Below are 24,215 nucleotides of genomic sequence, written 5' to 3'. Positions count from 1 at the left end.
AAACCAGGGTTCTCTCTAAGCTCTGCTGTTAACCTTTGGCAAGTCACTGGGCCATTCTTTCCTCCTCTACCTTTTGTTCATATATTTAGATTGCAAACTTTCCAGGGCAGGGATAGTGTCAATCTACGTGTGCGTGCAGTACCTAAAACAGTGAGTTCTTTGTTTTTATTTGAGCCATCTAGGTACTACTGTAGTACCAATCATGGAAGATCCTTCAAATTATATTTTGAGCACAAAAGCATTAGTGGCATTAAGGATCCTTTAAAAAAAAAAAAACATTAAAGTCAAGAACAAGACCTGATCGAAGCAAACAAGGTCTGTCCAGGGGTAACTTGCAATAGAAAAATGGGATAATTTCACCAAAGAAATTCTTCATTGAAAAGTGTTCATGCAGCTCTTTTTATGACATTGCCTTGTGATCTTAGCCACTTACAACCAAAGAAAAGACAAGAGTTTCAATTGTGATTAGTGGAAACTGAGGCACCGAAAATTAATAGTCACTTTTGGAAAAGCTTGACCAAAACCTGAGCTGCCTAAAGAAAGACACATAAAGGGTGGGATTTTCAGAAGCAACTTGAGTGAGTTAGGAGCGCAAATCCTTATGCTCCTAACTCCCTTAGGTGCTTCTGAAAATCCCACACTAATGGTGTATGTAGGAATCTCAATAATCTGATTGATTTTCAAAAGAGCTGAGTAAAGGCTTGTGACAAAGTGAAATAGTGATGCAAAGATGCAGTGCTTATGAAATAATTTGCCTTGCCTTTAAACTGCACCCAGTAAAAATGACTGGAGGCCATGGTGAAGGGATCGTCCCACAGGAATGCAACCGAACCAGCCTCTCCTTCAACAAGGAACAAAGAGATATGCACAGGGAGGACTGAACCTCTCAGCCTCAGCCCAGAGCCATGGCATCTGTCACTCAGATGAGGCTGGGGGAAAAAAAAGGTTATCTACAGGGGCAGGAACCACAGACTGCAGGCACACCTTCTACCAGGCCTGTGTCACGTACTACTGTGATCACAGCAAGGAAGTATCTTGTGATGCCACGATGCATGAAAAAGCTGGCCATCCAACACAGTACCCAGCTGGAGAAAGTGTTGGGGCTGGCAAAAGAATTGATGGGAAACCAAACAAGAGAAGAGCCTGGGCAGTGAGCACCAGGAGCAGAAAGGCCTCTGTGTAGTGTGTAGCAGATTCCTGGTTCACAGTTCCCCCAAGATGACCCCCTGCCAGTTAGCAGTACACAATATGGAACTCAGCCTGCTACAAGGTAGGTTCCCCATGGTCGGCTGGATTGAGTTCATTATCCTTATCTTCATAGATTCAAAGGCCAGAGGGGATCATTGTGATCATCTAGTCTGACCTCCCACATGACGCAGGCCAAAGAACTTCCCCAAAATAATTCCTAGAGCAGACCTTTTAGAAGAACATCCAGTCTTGATTTAAAAATTATGAGCAATGGAGAATCCAATGGTTAATTATTCTTGCAGTTGAAAATCTATGATTTTTTTCTGATCTGAATTTGTCCAGCTTCCGCTTCCAGCCATTGGATTGTATTATACTTTTCTCTGCTAGACTGATGAGCTCATTATTAAATAATTGTTCCCCATGTAGGTATTTATAGGCGGCAATCAAGTAACCCCACAACCTTGTCTTTGTTAAACTAAACAGATTGAACTCCTTGAGTTGATCACTAAGGCATGTTTTCTAATCTTTAAATCATTCTCATAGCTCTTCTCTGAACCCTCTCCTATTTATCAGCCTCCTTCTTGAATGGTCAGAAAAAGAATCCCTAAAAAAAAAAATCTGAAAAAATGAAATATTTCAATTTGTCATTTTCTAAATGCAAGATCTTGGGGGGTTTTTTATTTGAAAGGATTTTTTGTTTAAAAATGTCCTTTAATTTATTTTTTTAAATTAAAAACATTTAAAAATGCTGAGCACTGAAACAAAATGTTTCATTTTGGGGTCAAACAAAACATTTTCTTTGCTACAAAATTAAACTCTGGGTTTTTTGGTTTTTTTTTTTTTCACCTTTTGATCCACTGAAATTTTTGAAAAATTTTGTTCAGACCAGAACAATTCGTGTTCCCTGGTTTTTCAGAACTGTCAGTGAACCAAAAATCCATAATGCACACAATTCTATGCCTGGGCTCTGGTTCGGATCTAGAAATAACGCCAGAATTTTATAAGCTGCCAACAAGATCATTTTTTCTTAGGACCGAGTCTGTTAGATGCTCGACACTTGAGACTGCCCTCGACATCAGCGAGACTGGCTGGATAGTCAAGAACGGAGGCAGTTCAGAGTTTTATGAATGTTGATGAAATTTCAAACTGGACAACTGAAAAATAAATGGGGGGTGGGAAAATAATGATCTCACTTTTAATTAAATTTAGACCACTGCCCATCAGATGGTATAATAAGCCAGGGGAGTCTAAACCTCCCTTGGCACAGCTGCCACTGACCTGCCACTGGACACCTGGGCCGTGGTGGCGCCACCTCTTCATGTCCCTGCTCCGTCCCTTCCCCGAGGCCCCCACTGATTGGCTGCTCCTCTCCTCCACCCCATCCTCCCTCTCCGGAGGTCCCCGCCATTTGCCTCACACGTCCCTCCTCCCCTCCCACATGCCTCCTGACCCTGTGCCTGCTGCATCCCTCATCCCTCTCCCCTGCGAGACCCCCGCCCATGGCTCACCACATCCCTCCGGTGGTCGGGGAGCTGAGTGGGGACGGGACAGGGCTCGGGGTGGAGTGTGGACGGGGCCATGAGTGAAAGAGGTGGGACAGAGAGCTAGCCTCACTTCACAGTTTGATACTCCTAATTTGTTGTTTGTTTGTTTGTTTTGTTTTTTAAAATCAGACTTTTCTCAGAAAGTCAAAAAGTTTACATCATAACAAAGCACCAAATATACAAATAAAAATGGCACAAGACTATTTTTGCTTCCAAGGACACTTTTCAGAACGTGCTAACTCAGCTGAATTGTTGGCTACAAATATACAGAAGTCACAGGTAGAACTTTCCAAAGCTGATTAAGGCAAGCACCGTTACTGAGGAAAGCAGATAAGCATGTGCTCAACTTAACTGGAGTCAATGAGACTTAAAAGTACCCAGCTCTTTTAAAGCCCTTAACAACTGTAGATCTCAAAGCCCTTTACCAAGATGGAACACTATCATTATCCCCATTTTATAGGTGAGGAAATTGAAGCACAGAAAGGGGAAGTGGCTTGCCCAAGGTCATCCTGTAGATCAGTTGCAGAGCTGGGTATAAAATCCAGATTTCCAGATTCCCATGCCTGTGCTCTGTCCACCAGTTCACATTCCCTCTCGAGTACCCGCTGAAGTACTCTCCTGAACAGAGACGTTATAGAAAATACTAGGTGATGCTCAGTTTGGGTGAGCTGGACCCCAGTGAAGAGGCCTAAGCAACCACTTAGGTCCCACATAAACTCTAGCTTGAGATTTTTAGCAGTGAATAGTCTTTGCGCCGTCACTTCTTCACAGGGGTGAATAATGACAGAGTTGAGGATTAATTTTGTTATTCATTTTATTTTTATTTATTATCATTCTTTTAGGACATTAAGCCCCACTCCATGCAGATCAGTCTATCCTTTCACCCTGTTTTATTCGTGGTTTAAAAAATATATATATATTGGTAATGAATTTGCGCATTTCATTGATTTTAATATTTCCAATGGACTCATATTCTTTTCTTAGGTTAGAGAAGGTGATAGCATAGAAATGAGATTTCTTTGATATTAAGGATGAAAACACCCTCTCTAGTTCCCTCCTGACACCGTTTGTTCTGAAGAAAATGGAGAAGAAATCCAGAAACATTAACTCAGTTATAAAAAAATGTCATGGGATGGAACAGAGGAGAGAAAGGGATAGAATAAGAACAAGAAAGAAAAAAGGAAAGAAATTCAGGGAGGGAAAGAGAGTGAGAAAAGGAACAGATGACTAGGGAAATGTAATATAATCTCCACTTACAATTAATCTTTCTGAAAAGTATTCATTCTATGAGTTACCATAAATCTGTCATTAAAACGAAAACCCTGATAACCTTAAACATAGTGGTAATTAACAAAGTGAGTTTGTATCATAACTAATACCCCTGTTAAGAAATAGATATGGAGATAAAGATTCTCTCCACAAAAAGATTTTAATGCACCAATGAATGACAATTTAAAAAGCCCAAACAAATACACCCCTCTGATGCAATACTTTCCACAGAGTTCAACTCTTACAAAACAATAATACCAAAAAGTCACAAGCTAACCCTTGAGGCTGTGCTGTGATTCACTGTGAGCTGTTTTCAGTCTGTGCATATATTTTGAAATGCAACCTACGATGGGAAGGGGACTATAGGTATTGCTACAGACCAGAGGAAAGAATTCTGCCAGAAATCAAACACATAATTTATTTATCTCTTTTCTTTCTTTCCAAGGCAGGGTCTGAATGGACTCTCCCTGCCGAGCTGGTATTTACAAGGGCTCACCCACCCTGATTAGGTGCTCAGCATGATGGGATTGCTTTGCCCAAATGATCCCTTTGGCTGGTGTTGGGTTAAAATTACTTTAAAGGCAGAGATAAGGAAATGTTATTCCCCTTACTGTATGAGCAAAGGGCAGCAGAACTGTGCTTAGCCTGTCCTGATTGATGGGTCACTATCATCTGAACAGAACTGGCTAAGCAAGGGGCTTGGATGCCAGCACCCTACATAGGTTAACAGGAAGGGGGAATAGAACCTTTTGTCTAGGAGGATGGTGTCTACCTGAGCATTTTAGAGCTTTGTTTAAAATTTTATTTTTTCTGTTTATTGATAGATCTAATTAAGGTTCTGCTAAGAGTTTTTTCTTTGATTAGGTGCTTGTTAAAGCTGAACTCATCTACTATATGATAGCACTTTCTATCTACTTTTAGCCGTGAGGTTTCTCTACTAAGAAATAACAATCTCTAATAAGTGAAATTACTGAGGTGGATAGATTTTTAGAACATTAAGCTTTAGAGAATGAGGATGTGTAGTGAGTAGAGGGCTAATGTGGTAGCCAGATAGCAGAGAAAGTAAGGTGACTTTTTCCCCCCACCTGTGGGGAAAAAAAATCACAATTGTAACCAACAAAGCTGTGCTGGCAAGAGCCTGACTGTAGACTCAGTTAAACTGGGTAAAGAGAGAAAGATTTTTTGCCTGCATAGCTTATTCTGTTTGGGGAACTGCTTCACAGTTTACTGTAAAAGAATGATTTTGCTGGGATAAGCTGTGTCTCCACTAAAAAGGTTGCTAGTATAGCTATCATGGGTTGGCAAACCCATTCTAGTGTAGCCAAGACCTAAATCTAAATCTGACCTCTTTTAGGGACTAATCCAAAACTCGGTGGAGTCAGAGGAAGCCTCCCATTATCTTGAATGGACTTTGGATAAGATCCATCAAGCAAAGCTTTCCCACCAAAATTAGAGTGATAGGAGACAATCTCTGTATCTGTGTATCAAATGGAGGTGGCTGTAGGGATTCCTAGGTAAGGGTGATGACAAAGGCCCCAATCCAGCTCAGAGCCCTGTTATGCTAGGCCCTATGTAAACACATAGTAAGAGCCAGTCCATGCTCCAAAGACATAACAGCCGCATTCTCTGTTAACTTTGGTAGGTTTTTAGTGTAATTTTGCTAGAATCTTATTTAATATCTAGTTTAAAAAAAAAATCTCTTGGTTTCATTCCTATATTTCCCCATCCCCAAAAGAAGTAATCATCCTTATTTAAGAAGGGAAACTCATCGTTTAGTTCTCCCCTCAATCATTGGGATTGATTTTTCCTCTCACACTGATTTTGCACATTGACTTCTGGATTGTAAAGTGTTGGGGGGGGGGGGGGGGGCCGAGAACTGTCTATTTGTTCTGTGAGAGACAAGGTGGGTGAGGTAATCTTTTATTAGACCAACCTCTGTGGGTGACAAGCTCTCTCACAACAAGTTGGTCCAATAAATGATATTATTTCACCCACCTTGTCTCTAATATTCTGGAACCAGCATGGACACAACACCACTATTTGTTCTGTGTTTATACCATACCTAGCCCCAGTCCATGACGGGGGTTACTAGATGCTATATGGATGATGACCTTGATGATGATTACTACTACTACTACTAATAATAATAAATGGAGCTCCTAATAATTTAGCCCAGTGTAAATAATATCAAAATGAGGTCAAGTGGTCCTTTTTTTATTGTAAAATGCATTTCATAGCCACATTTTTCTTTTCAAACAATGTAATCTAAATATATATTTTAACAATTTCCTTGTAGACCTCTGTGGCAAGATACCTTTGACTCATCTGTTGTAACTTGATTGAGCCTGTTTTACAGGTTCAAACAGGTTCTTGACATTCCATAAAATAGAAGAATATTATGTAGGCGCTTAAATGTTGTTAGTTTAAGATACACAAGTAAAGTAACCACTGCAAAAAGGCATGGTGGGTGCTTCTGCCTGGTTTTGAACCAGGGAGCGGTTGTGTGTGTTAGGCAAACATGATAATCACTACCTTACAGAAATCAATGTGTTTTTTTTCCCCCCTTGTAATCTAACATTTGGTAATGGACTAGGAACAGTTTAAACGCGGCGGGGGACACACCAACGGTCACAGCAGGCGATAAACCATCGGACTTAATGAGGGACGCACCACTTTGTATGGACTTATTTACTCTCTTTGTTAAACACCCCTAACGTAACCCACATACTTAGTAACGTTCCCCCATTCCCATATATCCCCTTGTATCTCTTAGCGCCCACACTATCACCCCGCATCCAGGGTCCCACAGCTTATCCCTTGTTGTTCTCCCCTGACTTCCAATCACACCCCGTGCCCCCTGATAACCTGCATATTGTCCCTGGATGTTTTTATAACTTTGCCCCTTTAACTTTATGGGTTACCTGTTTGTTATTTTTTGAAACATTCACTCAATAAAAAACTTTATCTGTGTGTACTGCCCCCTTCTGGCTGAATTTAGACCTCGCATATCTGTGGTGGTTGCATCTATCCAGCTGCAGAGGGGCTGTGTGTCAGGAAGTATGTGAAATTGTGTGGCCCTCTCTTTTTTGGGTTTTGCATGCGCTCTGCTTGTGTATTTTCCTGTGTATCTGTGCTGGGTGTGTGTGTGTGTGTGTGTGTGTTTGTATGGGTGGAGTGTTTTGCACGTGCAGACTGTGTGTGTGTGTGTGTGTGTGTGCTTTGTATTTTTGGTGTGTTTTCTGAACACTCACGCATGACTGTCAGATTATATTTCGCTCCCACTGCGAGATGGAGGTTCCTTTGATGAATTCCCTGATCAGTGGTTGTCTCATAACAGGAATGGGTTTGGGATCTCCTCGTCCCTTTGGTAATCACATTTAATCCCAGCATTTCTTACTCTATCATTTTCTGCGACAGGAAGCTTCGCTCCCTGAAATCTCGTTGCATACCCTGTTCCCAGGCCTCCTAACCTATCACCCACCCTATCCCTGTGCCTCGTGGAGCACCATAACCTCTCACCCTTCAAGGGCGCATCACTAAACTCACTGATGTGCTCCTCTCCTGGTGTTGTGTGCAGCATCCCCTCACCAGCCCTCCCTGGGCTCTCTGCACCTCAATCTAAATCCTGCTCTAGTGCCCCCTGTAGGTTCCCAGGAGCACAACAACTCACTCTCTGCTCCTTAACTGCCCCCACCTTCTGGACCATGCTCCCCAAAGAAATCTCCTTAAATTGTGTGTCTCCCAAACCGCCCGTTTGGCTGCAGCACCCGTGGATGACTCACAAATCTGCCTTCATAACCTTGGGTCATTTGCTCTAATGCAACCCTCCTTGTCCACCCACACCCACAAAATCCGCTCAGTCCTGCTGATGTGCCTCTACCCCCACATCCCCTCCATTCCTCTGCTCTCCCATCCCGCTCCTGGACCCCATCGGATCCCCCAGGATCCCTTCAGCATCCTGTCTCCTATACCCTACCCAGCCCCCTAATCCTCTGCGCCCTGGGAAAACCCCCTATACCTCATGGCCTTTATTCCCTGCAGCACACACTCACTGCTGGTCCAGAACTCCCCCATCCCATGTTTCCCTCCCCTGTTGTCCCCTGCTGAACACCTTGGTCACCTGCTGCTTTGTTCCCTAGGGCATCTCCTCACCTGACTCCTCCTTGGAAAATCCCCCAAATCCCTGGAGCACACTGTACTCATTCACTCAGGAACTGCCCCCATATTCTTCACAACTCCCATCAGTTTTCTCAAGTTCCCTGCAGCGCCCCCACTGACTCCTCCACCTTCGTTCCCCACTTCCCACTCCTAGAAATGTCTCTTCTCCCCAAACCCCAACCTGTGCCCCCTAAACACCTCCCTTCCACACAACACAGCCCGGCTCTCCAAAATCTCTCCTGTATTCCCATCTGCATCAACACCCCCCCTTACCCACCCGCTCAGTCCAACTTCCCAGCCTGTGTCATCCTTAACTTTCCAGCCCTGAACTCTCTCCGGCACCCCTCTGCTCAGCTCCCCAAACTCCTGTGCTTCCACCTGTATCTCCTATGGTCTCAACAAATCCCCCCTTTTTGCACTCCCGGTACAATCATAGAATTAGAAGGGACCGCAAGGGTCATCTAGTCTAAACCCCTGCCAAGATGCTGGATTTGTTGTGTCTACACCATCCAAGAGAGATGGCTACACATCCTCCTTTTGAAAACCTCCAGTGAGGGAGCTTCCATGACCTCCCTAGGCCGTCTGTCCCAGTGTCCTACTCTTCTTACAGTTAGGAAGTTTTTCCTGAGATTTAGTCCTCCAGGCTGTGCTCGCCTGAGGAGAGCCCTCTTCTTTGCCTGTTTAGCTAGCCAAGCCCACGCTAGGCCTCAGTGACATCCCGTCCCCACTTCAGTTACTTGCTTTTTGCCTCCCCTGAACTGTTCTGCACAATTCCCTATAACCCCAGCAACAGCAGCCACCTGATCTGCACTGGTCTCCGGAGTCCCATAATCCCTTAACCGCTCTGCCAGCCCCCACCCGACCCGCCCAGGCGCCTCTCTTCTAATCTGTGCTCCTGTCTACATCCAGAACACCTCAGCGCGTGGCTTTCCTTCCACCATCAACTCCCATGCAGCCCACCCTATGGCACCCCACTTCAATACTGCCCGCATCACGTTACACACGGCCACTGCCTTGCTCCCAGCAGCACCCACCCACCCCCATTCTCACAACCCCTAAAAAGCCCCCATGGTTCCTCTGCTTCTGACAGCACCCCAGCCTCCAACAGCCCTAAGCCCTCCCTCCCCCAGTCTCTGCATCAGCCTGAAATTTTCTCCTATGCTCCCTGCTGCACCCCTTAATCATCTGCTCCTTTGCCCCTTGCAGTGCTTGGTAACGTGTTCCCCCTGAAGACCCCTGCTTCTCCGCTCCCCAAAAGCCCATCCTTTCCTCACTGCTGCACCTCTTTATCTGAAGCACCCTGAAGTGATCCAGCAGCCCCTTCTATTCACCCTTCATAGGCCTCATCTGCTGTGCTGGGATGATACACCACCCCTATGCCCACCCACTCCCTCCAACACCCCAAAACGCTCCGCTTCTTCTCCCCCCACCTCTGCTGTGACCTTCCTCTACAGCCAGCTTGCAGAATTCCTCCACAGCATTGCACCCCTGTACTTCCTCTTCCGCAAGGTCCTGCCCTAAAGCATCCCCATTCATTGCAATGGGTTTTGGCTGAGGCCACCTTCTCCCACCTGTTCTTTTCCTGTTCTAACCCGCTTTCCTCTCCCTATGCATTTTACGGTGGGGGGAAGCCCATCCTCAATCCCTCAGGCTCTGAAATGAAAAGGAATCACCAGGTCACACCAGCAGGCCGCTGGCATCGATAAAAACAGCCATACTGGGTCGGATCAATGGTCCATCTATCCCCGTATCCTGTCTTCCAACAGCGGTGGATGTGAAGTTCTTTAGAAGGAATTAACAGAACAAGCAATCACCTCACCCCAGTCTATTTTACAATCTCCCTTTTTGGCAGTGGGACTGGCAGATGACTAGCAAGCAGGGCAAATGGCCAGCAACTCAGCAAAACAGGATATGGGAAAGCACCAGAAAACTCAACCACAAGAACAAACAGCTGCTCATTTTTCCCCACAGGACTTGAAACCCCAGTCAGTTAACTGTGTGCACGCTGGGAAGATTTAGCTTTTTAAAACCCCAAATCAGGGATCACGTAAATTGCACTGGACAGACTCACAGTTCCTGTAATGTCACAATCAGACCACTAGGTAGTTGGTAGCAAAAGTTGTCGAAAGCTGAGATAATCAGTCAGCAACAGAAAAATTGTTCTGAAGATGATAGAATAAAACACCGAAAGATTTATTCTAAAGAGTTGGGCTTGTCCGGGATTTGAACCCGGGACCTCTCGCACCCAAAGCGAGAATCATACCCCTAGACCAACAAGCCAACTGGCTAAAAGGGGTCCATCACAGACTTCTTGTCTCTTATTACTGTTGTAGTTTTCTTGCTTCTAGAATGCAAAAATTATAAGGTGATTCAAATGGTATCTAACTTCCTTTGGTGAAAGACCTGAAGAAGAGCTCTATGGAACTTGAAAGGGTCTCTCTTTCACCAACAGAAGTTATCTTTATCTTTATCTTTATCGTGAAAGTACAATTTACAAATGCAGAATTTTTATTGTTTTTTACATAACTGCACTCAAAACCAAAACATTGTAAAACTATAGCGCCTACGAGTCAAAGCATGAAGTGGCAAAAAATGTTTAGCATATCTGGCATGTAAATACCTGCAGTGCTGGCTTCAACAGTGCCATGTGAATGCCTGTTCTCACTATCAGCTGACATTTAAATAAGAAGTAGGCAGCAGTATCTCCGGTAAAAGTAAACAAATTTGTTTGTCTTAGTGATTGGCTGAACAAGAAGTAGGACTAAGGTGACTTGTCTGAGATGAATTGAAAAATACTATTTCTTTTGTTTATCTTTTTTACAGTGCAAATATTTGTAACAAAAATAATATAAAGTGAGCACTGTATACTTTGTATTCTGTGTTGTAATTGAAATCAATATAGCTGAAAATGTAGAAAAACATCCAAAAGTCTATTATTGTTTAACAGAGCAATTAAAACTGTGATTGATCGTGACTCATTTTTTTAATCTAGTTAATTTGTTTAGCATTAATCGCATGCATTAACTGCAATTAATTGAGAGCCTTTCATCTAACATTTCCAGATATTGTTTTGTTTTGTTTATCTTCACCTGGAACATTCTTCACAGAAATGTCAATGTGTTTTTCGGCCTCATAGCTATCTTCTGGCAATGATTTTCATAATCTAAGAACAAACTGTTCGGAAGGTATTTAGAAAACATAATTGCTAACTTCAGAGCCAAAGCTCATTTGACTGGTAATTTTTATCATTGACTCAGTAAACACATGTACACTAAGCCACCTCTGTTCCTAGGAAAATAAGAATAAAGAAAATAATCTTATCCTGATAAAGGAAAATTGAAAAAATATTTATTAGTAGTATTAGTAGTAGTAGTAATAATAATAACAATAATAATTTAATTTTGTATAGCATCTAGGAGCTCTAATCGTAGATCACTGCTAGGCTCTTACAAACACAGAACAAAAAGATGGTCCCTGCCCCCAAGGAACTTCCACTGTGTGTATAAGACAGAAAACAACAAGTGACTATAGCCAGACTGGGAGGCACAAGGAAACAATGAGACAATATTTGCCAGTATTATAGGCGGCGGTCTTAGCACAACATCTCCATCACTTTTTTCCCACTTGCTGCAAAATAAAATATTCATAAGAACATCCATATTGGGTTAGACCAGTGGTCCATCTAGCTCAGTGTCCTGTCTCTGAAGACAACAGGGCAATTTTGAATGATTCATTCCATGTTGTCCAGTTCCATTTTCAGGCCGATGAAGATTTAGAGAACCCAAAGTGTGGGGTTGCGTCCCTGACCATATTGACTAATAGCCATTGATGGCTCTCTCCTCCATTAATTTATCTACTCTTTTTCTAACCCCGTTATACTTTTAGCCTTCACAACATCCCCTGGCAATCAATTCCACCCATTGACTGTGTGTTGTGTGAAGAACCACTTCCTTTTGTTAATTTTAAAACTGCTGCCTATTAATTTCATTCAGTGACACCTAGGTCTTGTGTCAGGCGAAGGGGTAAACGTCACTTCCCTGTTCACTTTCTTCATTCCTGATTTTATAGACCTCTATCATATCCTTCCCCTTAGATGTCTCTTTTCCAAGTTTAACAGTCTGAGTTATTTTAATCTCTCCTCATATGGAAGCTATTCCATACCTCTAACCATTTTTGTTGCCCTTCTCTGTACCTTTATCCCCTACTGTGCCAATTGAACTAGTAATTTCCCATATGGAACTATGTTAAATGCTTTACTGAAGTCCTGGTAGATTCCTTTGTTCTGTGAAGTGAGGAAATACTGTTATCTCCCTGCTACAGAGGAGGAATTCTGAAAAAGACTTTCCCAGGTTCCTCATGAAGCCCCTGGAAGAGCAGATTATTGAATACCTTTGCCTCAAGTCCTAAGCTAGCAGTGTGCTTTAATAGGTACCAAACTGGTCCAAGTGAAAAAAAGATTCCATAAATTGAAGCAGACATTACTCAAACTCTTGGCCATTGGTGTCCCGATCTCATCAATCAGATCATCAATCAATCAACCATCATTAAATCAATCCATCATCAATCAGAGGATTCCCAGGACGGAATAAAATATGTTAGGCTTCTTGACAATTTAAAAAAAAAAATCCAGGTCAAATAACATCTGTCATTCACACTAAGGAGCTGGGTCTAGTCCAATACAGTGAACTATAGAAGTAATCTCTCAGCTAAAGATAGCGTAACATGATAACCGCTAGGGCACTTGCCAGCAGACAGCTACTTCAGCATATGTGCTTACAGCTGTGCTTAGCTGTAAGCAAAGGAATGAAGGGGGCATAAGAAAAGGAGACTAAAAAATAACAATAATAGATTGGAGGGAGTAAAGAAGAAAGTGTATGTACGGGAAGGACACTCTTCAGAATGTGAGTGAGTGAAGGACAGTGGGTCGAGTAGGGGAAGGGGCATGTGAAACACGGAGGGTATGTCTACACTGCAGAGTGAAGTCGATTTAATTTCTATCGACTTTCACCCGCCGAACTTACGAAGTTGGAGGCGCGTGATCACACCACGTGCATTGCGTCGGGGGTCTGTGTCCCCACCAGCCGTGCTTGCATTGATAATCAGAGCAGTGCACCGTGGGTAACTATCCCATAGTGCAGTTACCCGCAGTGCCTTTTGGGAAAGTTGTCTTCCTCCCATGATGCAATGTGCTCCCCCCCCCCCCCATCCATATTGGTCAGGTACTGTAAACTTGCACCATCTTCCCTAGGTGACCATGTGCGATATCAGCCTCCTGAGGGTAACGCAGGCAGAAAGGGAAGATTTTCTGCAAGCATCGGGGTGCAGACCTGGCCTTTATGTGGCTATGCTGTGTTCCGCAATGATGACTGCTCATTTAATAGCAGAGTGGCGGGGAAAAGTGTCCTACCATGGCAGAAGAAATAAGGCTGCCCTCCCCAGAAACCTTCTGCAAAGGATTGCAGAGTACCTACATGAAAGTTTCCTGGAGATATCCACAGAGGATTCTTGGAGCATACCTCTGCACATAAATAGTCTGTTCCGGGGATAACTCTCTGCTTTAGTGGACCAACACCCAGGAAGCCCATCCCCACAAAAACACAGACTCCTTTTTTTCCCCACAGATAAGAAGCTGGACTGGGGACATAACCAGAGAAATGTGATTTGCTAGACACACTCACCAGATGTGCCTTCTTTGGCGTCTCAGTCAGTAACACTGTCCTGTGTCTGGCTGGGCTCCTCTGGGGTAACAAACAGATCCTGGCTCTCAGGGAGAATGGATACTCCTCTCTCCTGCCCCTGTTCTCCTCATCCACAGAATCCTCCTCATTCATCTTGGACTGGGATTCTTTGGAGGTACCAATGCTGCGTGGTGGCACAATTGTGGGGTCACCACCGAGAATCGCATGCAGCACCTCATAAAAGTGGCAAGTCTTCAGTGAGGAGCCAGAACGACTATTCACCTTCCTAGTTTTCTGATATACCTGCCTCAGCTCTTTGATTTTAATGTGACACTACTGCATGTCCCTGTTGTGGCCCTTCTCCACCATACCACGCGATATCTTCTCATAGATATTTACATTTCTTTTCCTGGCTCGGAGCTGAGCCAGAACAGACTCTTCGCCCCACAGGCTGATAAAATCCAAGACCTCAGGTCGACTCCATGCTGGAGCACGTTTGGGGCGTGCAGTTGCCATCAGCAGTCCAGCTACAAAGCTCTCTCCACGCTGACCAAACAGGAAATGGTCATTCAAAATTCCCCAGGCCTTCAGGGGAGAGGCTGTTTCCTGTGCACATGATCTTGGTGCAGCAGAGGGCAAATGTCCAGAGCGGTCACAACAGAGCATTATGGGATACCTCCCGGAGGCCAATGACGTCGATTTACATTGCGCTCTGCCTACACTGACACTCATTCGACCCATAGAATTCGACTTCAGCGCTACGCCACTTGCGGAGGTGGTTTTATTAAGTCGAATTTTGCCTCGATTTAGGTCGGTGGAATTGATATGCCAGTGGAGACACAGACTTTATGTGGTCGATATAAGTTGCACTACGTCGACCTACATGGTCAGTGTAGATTGGGGCAGAATGTGAATGGCTCAGCTGCAGGTAATGGTGAAAAGCAGTGAACTTGGTGGAATTCTTCCCTATTTTTGTTTCAGTTATCTTTCAGTAATATAATCCAGCTATTAAAATAGTTTGCCATTGACATCTCAGATAATTTCTACTGGAGGGGGAAAAGAGTGACCCAGTACGACATGGATATCACTCAGTTCTGGAGGAAAACCTTCACTACTTCTACTACTACTAATTTATTTCTCCCCCCTCTCTCTCCTTCTTCTTCTTCTTTTAAATACATCCAGGTAATAATTATGTCAAAAGATAGACCACTGCTCTTCTGGTTCAATAACAAGCTCCCCCAGCTGTAGGAATCTAACCATGGGTTAGCAAAAAATCTTTATTACTTCAATTGTTTAGTTTTCTGTGTGCCAATTTTTGCGTGAATCTACCTTGCACACGAGCCTAAGGCAGAGATAAATGCAGCAGAGATTTGACAGTGAAATAAGCATAAGAAATGTCTGTACAACATAGAGTTGTATTTTTTCCATGGTGCATCAAGTATGATGCAGCACGCTGGGTCGGATTGCATTTGACACTCAAACTACAATGCTGTCAACAGGTCAAAGACCCTATATGAAGGAAAGGAGTAACCTCATTAAGTAGTAAACCAGAAAGGTAGCGTGGCCGAGCGGTCTAAGGCGCTGGATTAAGGCTCCAGTCTCTTCGGGGGCGTGGGTTCGAATCCCACCGCTGCCAGGTTCATTTTACACTCTGCCTTTCCTCCAAGGGCCATCCTTTTAAATAGCGATTTTTAATTTCACAGTCCTAATGTGCAGCTCTGCATTTGCACTTGCCTGACGTCCCCTCCCGGGGGGGGACTGTGCATTAATTGAAGAGAGGGTCAGTTTTAAGGAGGGTCCTCTTTGTAGATGGTTTGCACAGAGCTACACATAGCTGCTGGGAAACAACTGTGCAGGACAGCTGTGGATTCACTTGATTTACTCTGCAGCACAGCAACTAGACAGGTCATTAGCAGAAGGAGGTCTGTGGATCCTTGCAAAGCGTTCTGTCTGTTAGGGTCTCACTTGAAAAGGGGCTTGCAAATTAGGAGAATGTGGATTTCAGCCTAACCAATGCTCCCTCTCTTTGGCACTATAGGCAAACAATTCCCTGAAAGCTAAATGCACCACAGCTGACTGTCTTTTTCCCTTTTCACCGCAAAATATCTAAATATAAATTGCCAGGATTTCTCCTGTGTGTGTGGTAGAATTGTAGTTGTATCCACAGACTCTTGGAGCGACCAGGAGGGTCAGGTTAAAAACTTTTAGATGACCAACTTCTGTTGGTGATAGAAATAACCCACACACAGATCCTTCAGCCCAGACTGGAAGAAGAGGAATCTGGTTACCTAGAAAGCTTGTGTCTCTTGCTGACAGAAATTGATCCAATTACCAGGATTTATCTCACTGTAGCAGACAAGATTTAGCAACGGTGCCACACGTATTTAGCTTTAATGTTCCAAAACCCGTCTTTGTTGATCCCCCATAAACCCAATGCTTTTAATCAAAATTGTTACCGTTGTTTCTGCCCGGTCTCGAACCGGGGACCTTTCGCGTGTTAGGCGAACGTGATAACCACTACACTACAGAAACCCACCTGAAAGAGTCATCCCCTGGAGGTCTAGATATTTCTCCTCAATCAGCTGTATATTGAGTTTTTGTGTTTGCAAATGGTTGTGATTGTCATATTGGTCTCCATGAGTGTTTGTGTATGGTGACACCGTGTCCATCAACGTCCCATGAGTAACTGGTGTGATATTTGTAAATGTGTGTGGCTGAGAGCGCATGCTGCTGTTGTTTGTGAATGAGCACACAGGGGACGCTTTGTGCATGTCTGCAAATTGCAATGCTTTTGTTTGTGTAGGTGTGATCATTTTAAACGTGTGCATGCATGCGTATGTGCCTGTGCATATGTATGATTTCGCTTAAAAAAATACGTCTGTGCTTGGTTGTGATCCTTAACCTGTGGCTTGTACCATCCTGTGTGTTTCTGAGTGATTGTGATGTCTATGGCTCTAGGTATGTGCTGGCTGTGTATACACACCTATGTGAGATTTCTGTATGCAGGTGTGTTTTTTGTATTTGCATGTATGTAGATTAATATGACAGTTTCATTAGTCTATTATACCTTTGTACTATGCTAATATCTAGAGCCTGAGCAAGATCATTGTGCTAGTCAGATTAATAGGTTGTATGCCCAAGAATACTGCTCTGTGCGCGCGTGCACAATAGTGTGACTAGATTGTGTGGTTTATGTGCACTTGTACTTTTATGCGTGCGAATGTGTTTGATTGTGTGCGTTGCATTACACATAAATTCCACTGCACTGACCAAAATCCTGGCAATTTATATGTAGAATTGATAGGGTGGAAAAGAGAAACCCCAGTAATTCGGCGTGCACTTTAGCCTGCAGTTTTGCACGGAATTGCTTTGCCTACCAAGACCGTGCATGCTCTGCATGTGAATAGAGGAGTGTGATTTTTTTTTGCATTTGCCTATAATCCGCCTGGTGTGATTTGTGTGCATGCGCCTATGAGAGGTGTTGGCACAGGAAAGTGATTTCCCCATGTTTTTAGATGTAGCAATGATTGTGTGTGTGTGTGCGTTCTTGTGACTGCGTGCGTGGTGGGGCGTTATTGTGGCTGTGTGCGTGTTCCCTTTCACGTTGTGTGTGTGACAGTGTGATTGTGAAGTTTGTTTCTCCATCCGCACGTGTTCAGCTGGGCATGACTGTGATTAAAGTGAGTAACGCATCATCCCCCCCTTCGTAATTTTGGTGCCCCCCCCCTTTAAGTGATTTCCCCCTTTAGCTCTCCTTCTCTCTCTCTAGCCCCCTGCTATGCTTTGTCCGGGTTCCTCCAACTACAGCAGAAATCATCAGTCTTGCTTCCACTCAGCCACCCCCCAACATCTCCCGCAGCAAAACACCCCCCCCCCATTTGTTCTGTGCATGTCTCCATTCAAGCAACTCAACCCCCCCGCTCCGTGTACTAAGCAGCCCGTTCGCCATAGGGCACCTCGCCCCCCCATTTCTGAAAATAACCCTGCTCCCCCTTTAAACACCCTAATTTCCTCCTCCCCTGGGGCGCTCTTTGCTACGACCCCTGGAAACATTTCCCCCCCGCCCGCGATTCCCCTCTTGCAGGGTTTACCCCCAGGAAATCCCAGCTGATCACCGCCCTGGGCGGCTTGCCCCCAGGAACATCCCTCAGCCCCCCCGATTCTTGCATTCCCTGGTCCTATGCTACTTCTAGCTATGGGGAACCAGGAGCCCCTTAGGTTATCTGGGTTACCTGATACCTATAGGGAACGTATTATCTACAGCCGCCTGATCTATCTTCCTGAGCCACTCCCAGCCCCACTCCTGATCCTACTGCTCTCTGCTCCCCACTTCCCCCTCAGCTTGGTTCTCCCTCTTTAACTGCACCCCCTGCCCCATCTGCTTTGTTTTCTTCCCCAGCCTGCAAGCCTCTCGCTCGGTCGCACAGTCCCTCTCTGCACTGCCTGGAGCTGCACAAACTCAGAAAATGTGGCAAGTCTCCAGCATCGGCGAGAAACAGCAAATGCGAAAGCACAGGCTAAGACCATCACTGCCCTGGCCCTGTGTATTTGGAGGGGGGGACTGGAGGGGGGCTGTTTATTAAAAAAAAAATCCACGTTCACACCCGAGGATGTCACACGCTGCACACTGCCTTATAAACACAGTGAAAGAAGGCGTGCAGCTGATTTCCTTTCGCCATTACACAGCTGTACACCCCCAGACAAGATCTCCTGCACGGTGGAATTAAACCACGCCGCTTTTGGGATGCCCAGAGGCAAATCGTGCCTATTTTTTTTGAATTGAGAAATATTAAAAAGAAAAACCAAAATTGGGCTCGTCCGGGATTTGAACCCGGGACCTCTCGCACCCAAAGCGAGAATCATACCCCTAGACCAACGAGCCGCTTAGCATAACACCAACTGAAGAACTACTTGAATACTGTATGTAGGTAAAGTGGTGAATTCGGATTATACTTTTCCAGAATTATTTACACTTTCCTCTTCCTCTGCCGACGTTTCAGTGCCCATTTCTGCTCAGTGACTGAGCTTCCAATCACAGAGAATTAACTTTAATTTCTTTTTTCCTTTAATCCCTCCCCCCATTCTTCCTTTCTAACAACATAAACTACTGCAATAGACACAAACATACAGACTAATCTGATCTGCCAGTTCCTAAACGTCTGATAACATTGGCAGATTCCCCCCCCATTCTTTTTATAATTATAAACTGAGGCAGGAACTGCTTCCAGTTAAAAACCTTCTTTCTGAGAAAAAGGGACTGTAGAGAAAGACAGACCAACATTTTAAAATCCATCCTTGCAGGTGCTTAGCTGATCCAACGCCCTGCATGTGTAACAGATCATTTACCGCTTGCAGGGGTACCCCGAGGACATCACCCAGCCAGGGTGGGGGAGTCTGAACGTCCCATGCTGGATCAGCTTCTGTGAGGGAAAGGGACCTGCAGAATAGGTCTGCTTCACAGCTTATTTTGTGTCTCATATAATTTAGTGGTGGCTCCTCAAGAAAGTGGTTGACATTTGAAAGAGTCGAGGAATGTGACCGATCTCCTGCAAAGCGAGACAGGAGCTTGCGTTGAAATAAATAAATAAATTAAAAAAAAAACTACAAATGAAGCAAGAAAAGTGACACAAGGCCCCAGCGAGATTTGAACTCGCGACCCCTGGTTTACAAGACCAGTGCTCTAACCCCTGAGCTATAGAGCCGCCTCTGTTTAAGTGCCGGCTGCTTTGCATAGAGTGAGGAGGATCGCCTGACCTGGGCTTACCGCAGATTCTGACCGGTGCTCTGCTCCCAGTGAACAGTGTTCCTATGCACCAGCAGTCGATGGGAATGCAAGGAGAGTGATCTTTGCTGCCAGATTTGCATTTAAAAGCCTCCTTGGGATCGTCCTCCAAGCCCTTCAGGCAGCTCAGAGAAAGAAACCGGAAAAGTAACTCAACTTTCTGTCCAGCTGACTCTTTCCCTGCCTGGAAAAAAATAAATAAATGCGAACGCTCCCACCTGCTGTGCGGATCGGGTATTGCACCCTGAAGGTTGGCTAAATGAAATACTGCTCCCCAGAAGTGGAAAATAAGAGTTTGCAGTCTTCTTCTGGGTTCACTGGGCTTTATTCGCATACAACAAACAGAGTAGATCATAGATCATCATGTGACTTGATAGGCACTTTTTTTCCTCAAAGAACTCACTAGTTTTCGATTAAAGAATGTATTCAATTGGTAACAGAGAGATTATGTCATGATAGCGAGGAAGAGAATCCACGATGCCTGTTTCCCAAGCCCCTTTTCCAACCCATAGGCATTACTGCCTCCCCAAGATGTTTACTGCATAGGCACGGTTTATTAATGCCATCCAGCATGGAATGCAGCCTCATTTCTACATCCCGTGCTCCACTTCCGCTCCTATAAACCACTCCTAATTCAGACAAAACATTTTTTAAAAACTGTTTCCTAAACTAAAACAGTGAAGTTTTCTCAAGATGAAAGGAAGAGAATAACTCTCTCCAATTAAAAAACACACCACCTGCAACAACAACAACAACAACAACAAAACATAATTAAGTAGATGCTTAACTAGGCTTGAAAAGCTAAATACTTCACTGAAGTATTATAAATTATTCAGAAACACAAACTCTTCCTAAATAAAACAATCAAGTTTCTGTCTTCTTTTAAACCAAACAATCATCCCCAAGGGGAGATGCACCATTCCTGGAAAAACTGCAATACCAGGTTGATGCGTGGAGTGGATGGAGCAAGCTCCTATTCCATTTCCCTGTTCCAAAAATCCATTTAATATAGAGTTCTCAAATAGAGAACATATCAGATATTAAACTGATAAGAACAGATACTACGCTTGATCTTAGCCACTGAAGGCCGAGAAGCGATACTTTTAGATGGCAGCACTATGCAGCCCTCCTGCTTCCACTGTTTTCCACATCACAATGAAGAGCTGGCAGACCGGCACCGGACACCGTGAACAAGACTTTGACAGTGACGTAACTCAGTGGCAATTGCTGCCCCCAAGTGACTCCCCTGCACTCACTGAAAGCAAGAACTCTTCACACCGAGTTCAGCTCAAAGACAGAGAATTCTGTCAGCCTCCTTAGTCTGGTTCCTCTCGCTGGTTTCCCTGCAGCTGCCACCAGATGCTCCTAATGTGCATATACCCGCCCATGTCCATGTACGTCATCTGTCACCCTTAACTCTTACAGCGACACAGCTCAGGAAACTGTGTCCCGGTGCCCTGCCGCAGTCCCTGTGCGCTTCAGCTCTGGCAGAGCCAGCCGACACATGCAATCAGCATGGGGTGTGGGTCGCTTGCTGGAATCATCTGGGTGTAGAGAGCTCACCAACTCAATTCCCTGCCATTTGCCATTGCTAGGCCTCGGGCATTGGTGCACCTCAATCCTTCTGATTCTTGGCCTGTGTGCAGATTATGCTTTCCTTGCACTCTCCAAGGTCCAACCAAACTCTATACCCACTAAACTCTCGAAAGCTTATGTCTGCAAATATTAAATGTGTTAGTCTTTAAAGTGCCACAGATCTCTTGTTGTTTTTGCTGTATACAGACTAACACGGCTACCCCTCTGGATCTATACCCACTGATAATCTGTACATTATGCTTGGATGTCCAGAATCTCTTTGTTTAAACTCTGTACCTGATCATTTTAAAAACATTATCTTCAATAATTTTTTTTAAATCTGTTCTTGTCAGTTTAATCTGATAAAACTTTTGTAACCTCCCACACCCCCTCCACCATCATCTTAGTCTGAATTGATGCATCCTCCATCTCCGTAAGAGGATTCTATACATATACACTGTGTTTGTCAAAACTACACTTGATTTGGCCCAGACATTAATGACAATTTTTCCAGGAATGGTGCATCTCTCCTCTTGGGAGAAATACTCTGGTCAAAAAAAAAAAACAGTGGAGTGTTTCTAATAGGGATGTGCTTTTGATTAGTTTAGATTTCTTCTGTGAGTTTTTTTTAACGTTAGTTAAATATTGTGAGAGTACTTGCAGATTCTGCTTTATTGTTCTTTGTGGGTTCTTAGTTAAGTAGCTGCTTACTCTATTTGATGTTGATTTCCTGCTTTTCTCAACCGGAGAGAATTATTTCCTCCCTTTCACCTTGAGAAAACCACCACTGTTTTAATTTAGGAAACAGTCTCTGGGTTTTGCCCAGATTAGGAATACTGTATAGGAGCAGAAGAGGCTGTTTGAGCCAGATTCATAGAGTTTAAGGCCGGAAGGAGCCACCAGATCATCTGATCTGATCTCCTACACATCCCAGGCCACTACACCTCACCCAGTTACTGCTGCACAGAGTTCAATCATCTGGATTCTAAACTATTGTCTGCCGCAGGTGGAGAGACGGAGGGTCTGAGGTGCACCAATGCCTGAGACCCTGCAATGGCAGGGAATTGATTGGGTGAGCTACACCCAGATAATTCTAGCAAGCGACCCACACCCCAGGCTTGGAGAGAAGGTGGAAAAAACCCCAAAGTCTCTAGAGTAAAATTCCTTCCTGGCCCCAAAAATCGTAATGTTTGTTCCCTAGTACATGAGCAAGACACACCAGCCAAGCATCTGAAAAAGATCATTTGTAGAGCCGTCCCGGTGGGTGTCCCATCTCCTGCCACGGCCAATCTTGCACGCTTCAGAGGAAGGAGAAAAAATAAATCCCGGAATGCAGCAGGGAAGGGGTATTTCTTTCCTGGCCCTGCAGGACACCAGCTGGATCCCTGAACTAGGAGATTTTGGACATAAGACATAGGACCAAAAGGGAGGCCACCGATACCAGTCTCTCGCTGGGGCGGGACTTGAGGGGGCTAGAGACACCCCGAAGTTTGCCTTATCCCCTCTGCAATCGCCCTTCTCAGTGCCCAGGTCAGACGTTACACCGTTCTAACTTCAGCACTGCTGCAGGGGGTGGTGCTGCCTTTGGAGTTTGGTGTCTGGCCACCAGCCGCCGCTCTCCGGCCGCCCAGCTCTGCAGGCATCGCCGCCACCAGCAGCAGCACAGCAGCAAGCCCAGGCGGAGGGCCTGGGGCACCCGAGAGTAACCCCTGGCCTCTGTTCCCCCCCAGGCTCCCCACAGTGGCTTGAAGTGACTGGCTCCGGTCCGGGCTCTTGGATCCCACCTCCTGAGTCACTGGGGCTGTGCTGCCCAGGAGAGGTGAAAGGTCCCAGGCTCCCCACAGTGGCTTGAAGTGACTGGCTCCGGTCCGGGCTCTTGGATCCCACCTCCTGCAGTCACTGCCCCCCTGCTGGCTCCAGAGCTGGGTCCCCCGGCAAGAGGCTGGCACTGCCTCTGGTGTCAGGGCAAGCTGGGTTGGGGGATGACAGAGGATTGAAGCCACATTGGTGCGGCCTGAATTTTGGACTCCGCTTCCGATGGACAACAGAGGGGGACTCGTCACATGCTTTGCCAGCAGGCACAAATGCTTACTGGACAGATTAGAATATTAGAGAGCACGACTCTCGTGTTCTCTTCCTGGCTCCATTGTGCAGTGGTGGGTGGTGACAGATAACCAGGTCGTATCTATTGTATGTATTCATCCCCAAAGGCAGTAGAAATGAGTGGCTAGTGCCTGAGCATTCCATATTAGAGATCTTGATTCTCTTCCCAGTTCCACCTGAAGTGACCTTGTGCAGTCTCTCAATGACCTCGTCAACTGGGGAAGAAAGCATCTAATATTTCTCTGCTTTCTGAGGTTGGGAGGTGGGGTTTTATGAATGATAAGTATTGTGATCAGGGGTATCAATGGCCAGAGCCCACAAAAGGGTACCCTTTACCAGGGCCCCAGAGGCCCTGTGGGCCCGGCCCAAACTGCAACCCCCATTGCAGAATTCAAACTTTTTTCAGGGCTCATGAGATTGTACGTATGGGATGAGGGATTGTGGCATGTCTGTCGGAGGGGAGCCATGTAACAAGTTTGTATGGGCCTGAAAAAATTATGCTTGGGCCCTGTCAATGACTATGACAGGCAGAGATTGCTGCTTACCAGAAGCTGGGATTGGGTAAGAGTCGATGGATGACATGATGATTGCCTTTTCTGTTCATTCCCTCTGAAGCACCTGGCATTGGCCACTGTCGGAAGACATTATACCGGGCTAGATGGACCATTGGTCTGACCAAGTATGGCCGTTCTTATGAATATTTTCATCTGCTGGCACTGACACTTCTATTTTAGCTGGAATGTGATTGTTTCTTTAAGAGAAGATTCATCTGCCCACATCACCAGGGTTGAAATGATCCCAGCTTCGCAGTTCCTCTGGGTGATGCTGCACACAAGCAAAAGGGCCCTAGTGGTACATTTTTAAGAAAGCCTCCAGCCCTGCAATGTTACCAGTGAACTGGCTCCAGCTCAGCAAACA

General features: G+C 45.0%; 6 non-coding genes across 6 annotated transcripts; 1 reads left to right on the top strand and 5 right to left on the bottom strand.

Moving 5' to 3' along the window:
• Positions 1-10,367: 10,367 nt before the first annotated feature.
• On the bottom strand, positions 10,368-10,439 carry TRNAP-UGG (transfer RNA proline (anticodon UGG)). Its single transcript has one exon. It is a non-coding gene; the product is annotated as a tRNA-Pro (tRNA).
• Positions 10,440-15,391: 4,952 nt separating this feature from the next.
• On the top strand, positions 15,392-15,473 carry TRNAL-AAG (transfer RNA leucine (anticodon AAG)). Its single transcript has one exon. It is a non-coding gene; the product is annotated as a tRNA-Leu (tRNA).
• An 823-nt stretch (positions 15,474-16,296) lies between these two features.
• On the bottom strand, positions 16,297-16,369 carry TRNAV-AAC (transfer RNA valine (anticodon AAC)). The gene has a single exon. It is a non-coding gene; the product is annotated as a tRNA-Val (tRNA).
• A 2,278-nt stretch (positions 16,370-18,647) lies between these two features.
• On the bottom strand, positions 18,648-18,719 carry TRNAP-UGG (transfer RNA proline (anticodon UGG)). The gene has a single exon. It is a non-coding gene; the product is annotated as a tRNA-Pro (tRNA).
• A 747-nt stretch (positions 18,720-19,466) lies between these two features.
• TRNAT-UGU (transfer RNA threonine (anticodon UGU)) lies at positions 19,467-19,539 on the bottom strand. Its single transcript has one exon. It is a non-coding gene; the product is annotated as a tRNA-Thr (tRNA).
• Positions 19,540-20,525: 986 nt separating this feature from the next.
• LOC137146381 (U2 spliceosomal RNA) lies at positions 20,526-20,718 on the bottom strand. Its single transcript, XR_010917919.1, has one exon. It is a non-coding gene; the product is annotated as a U2 spliceosomal RNA (small nuclear RNA).
• Between the last annotated feature and the right edge of the window lie 3,497 nt (positions 20,719-24,215).

Source organism: Emydura macquarii, unplaced genomic scaffold (assembly GCF_026122565.2).
Source record: "Emydura macquarii macquarii isolate MOO-44397 ecotype Brisbane River unplaced genomic scaffold, CSIRO-AGI_Emac_v2 contig_440, whole genome shotgun sequence".
Taxonomy (NCBI): Eukaryota; Metazoa; Chordata; order Testudines; family Chelidae; genus Emydura; species Emydura macquarii.
Note: the sequence above shows the minus strand (reverse complement) of the source record. Positions and strands in the feature narration are given on the sequence as shown.